Source organism: Notothenia coriiceps, unplaced genomic scaffold (assembly GCF_000735185.1).
Source record: "Notothenia coriiceps isolate Sejong01 unplaced genomic scaffold, NC01 NC01_scaffold00002006, whole genome shotgun sequence".
In the NCBI taxonomy this organism is placed as follows: domain Eukaryota; kingdom Metazoa; phylum Chordata; class Actinopteri; order Perciformes; family Nototheniidae; genus Notothenia; species Notothenia coriiceps.
Window position 1 is genome coordinate 1 of NW_011334707.1, and position 3,046 is coordinate 3,046.

The window sequence follows — 3,046 nt, forward strand, 5'->3', positions numbered from 1 at the left end:
AACACACAAGGGGACGGGTAATAACCGGAAAAGCATGACATGGGACCTTTAACTGACTTCAAAGCATAATGTCATATTGGCAGATGAGAGAAATACAATATACAAAACAGAGAATTGCAATATGCAGAACTTTCCAGAAAGTTATAAAATGGACACACCTCCTCCTAACCTAAAGGCCGGAGGGGATTATGAGGGGTGGCAAGGGTTTCCAAAGAAATTCAACCATCCAACAGGCTGATCTGACAGAGTGTATGGCCCTGTAAAAACCTGCATCTGCACAACTTACAAGAAGAACTTTTACCAAAGTGGAAACACATACAACTGAAATGATGCCACCTTAGATGGTGTAAAAATTGACATCACCATTTTGACAGTCCTCGTTCAAGTGAGTAAGACCGCGGAAGACTAATTGTTTCTGTTAATACAAGAGCACTTGTGTGTACTTATTTATATACAGCATGTAATAGTTTATACTGCCAATGCCTGACGTCTTACTGTATGAGGGGACACAATTTAGAAATAAGGTATATATATATATATATATATAATACACTTTTTTCTTACTCCAGTCTTGTCACAGAGCCGCAGGGTGTTGAAGGAGCCCACAGCGAACAACTCTCCATCTGGAGCCCAGGACAAAGAGGTGACTGGGTAGTCATGAGACGACGACGAGTAAAGCACACGGCCAAAGCTGTCCCACACCTGATAAGGGAGTATATGGTTTGAAAAAGTTAAAAAAAAAACAATATATATCTTAAAATAATATAAACGCAAACACTGCCCACCTTATATTTGCAGTCTTCTCCACCTGACAATATGAGGTCATTAACTGAATTCCAGTCCACCTTCAGAACAACCCCATCATGGGCCTTCCACTAAAGGGAGGGGAGAGAGAGCATTTTATTCCAACACAACATAAGGATGCTATGCATACATAACTTCTTACTTATGTTGAAGAGCAGTGGGGGGCAATGAAACCCTCTAATTGTACCAAGTCAAGAGAGAAAAACTTAAGATGAGCAGGATAAGCTCCAGAGAGTAGCATTATTGTTGTTCTTAGACTATGTGCCTTTCTTGTTCCTGTTCCCTTTCCATGCCTACGCTCCATCATTTATCTATAGTACCTTACTTGCTCATTCGATGTATTAAAAAGGAAATCCACGTAAACACATGCATTTGTTTGTTGTGTGTTTCTATGTCTTTGTAAGGGATTGCAGAGATCAAAGAAGATCCTTTGGAGAGTCCAGTTTGTCTCAACCCTATCTTATCAGATACCCAAACCAGGTCATTCTTAACCCATGTTAACCCATTTCAAATAAAGCCAACAAAGGTTGAACTAGCATCACTGGAGGTGATGTGTGTGCTTGTGCCCGCGTGTCATACAGTAAAGGTACGAGAGAGCAAAAGGTTTAAAAGAAGCACATAGAGACCCTCAACTTAAGCGCTTTGAGCACAAGGAAGAGCGCTATATAAATAACATGTACTATTATTATTATTATTATTATTATTATTATATAAGGTCCCAGGAGGTGTCCAGAATCAAAAATAATAATATAAAAATGTATATGTGAACCAGGAAAATCCTTACTGGTGTTCCAGGTTGTCAGTGCTTCCCCCTCCCTAGTACAACAGCACTCAAAGACTCATAGATCTATTGTCTTTAATTTAGCCTTTGTAATACAAATCAATAAACCTCTAGTTTAATTTACAAAGACCTGAAAATAGGTAAAGGGTCCAGTGATGTCAGGTACTCAGGCAGGTCAAGCTATTGCTATACAAACGCGAGATTAAAAACAAGTTTCAGTAACATGGTTATATTCTAAAACCCTGACATATAAAATCTTAAGTGAACATTTAGTTTTAGTCACATATCTATACCTATTGAGAGAGTACATAAAAAAAATGGTGTACCTGTATGACTTTGGCACTGGGTTGCAAAGGCTTGATGACTAGCTGCCTCCCTGAGGTGTAGAGGATTCTGTCTGAGTCTGGACCCCAGGCCACAGAATACACAGGAGACCCTGAAAGATGCAAAGACAGAAGATTAACAATGGTGTGTTACTCAAACCAAGAGCAATAGATTGTGCTTTCACACATAAGGACTTTTGACTCTTCCTCAATGTCATATTTAAAAGATGAAAATGGAAAACTGTGTGAGTATGAATATCTCCCTCCCTCTTTGACACACTAGGAGCTGGTATGAACAACAGCTCGAGGGAACAGCAGTGCTAATTCCTCCTCAGAAGGTATCATGTTCCCTCAGAGATCTCACCTCATTCAGCCGGATGGAGCGGCACTTAGCTTGCGGGCACGCCAACTGAGAAAACCTGTCTGACCTCTACAGTATAAGCCCAAACGAGGGGAAAGTGTGTGTGTGAGTGTGTGCGTGTATAAGTTGGGTTGTGCCTATGTGCGTGTGGAGGGTAGAGGGCTTGACATTTAACCCCACTCCAGGTGCATGTGGTTTCTCACAAATGCCAACTGGTCACTCTCTCTCTATCTCTCTCTCTCTCTCTCTCCCTAAGAAAAACAGCATTCTCCTATGGTGTGTGTGGCCTGGCATTACTATACTTGTGGGGACCTAAATCTGTTCACTTCACACAGTCACGTGTGGGGACTCGCCTCCCTTATGGGGACAAAATGGAGGTCCCCATGAGGGGAATCATTAATTTTATGGTGAAGACTTGGTTAGGGTTATGGCCCGTCCACACTACAGCTTCAAAAAAAGCTTGGAGCTGGGCGTGTCTGAAGCTTGGGGATTTTATTCGAGCACCGCGACCAACAACCAATCGCATGAATGTCCCGCCCCGGACATACAAATGAGATATAGAAATGAACGGCGGGATATCTCTCCCAGCTTAGACGCGGTTTGATTGGCTAGGGCTTGAGCTGTCAGATTTTCAGAAACGGGATTTGATTGGCTGGCGCTGGCTACTCCGGCGTCTCCGGCTGCAGAAGTTGAACATTGTATATACATGGTGTGTGTGTGTGTGTGTGTGTGTGTGTGTGTGTGTGTGTGTGTGTGTGTGTGTGTGTGTGTGTGTGT

The 3,046-nt window shown here is 42.2% G+C and overlaps 1 long non-coding RNA gene across 1 annotated transcript; it reads right to left on the minus strand.

Annotated features, from left to right (window-relative positions):
* Nucleotides 1-570: 570 nt before the first annotated feature.
* Nucleotides 571-2,017, minus strand: LOC104965058 (uncharacterized). The gene is made up of 3 exons (XR_800505.1): nt 1,912-2,017; nt 786-875; nt 571-702 (listed from the first exon to the last, which is right to left on the minus strand). It is a non-coding gene; the product is annotated as an uncharacterized lncRNA (long non-coding RNA).
* Nucleotides 2,018-3,046: the final 1,029 nt, after the last annotated feature.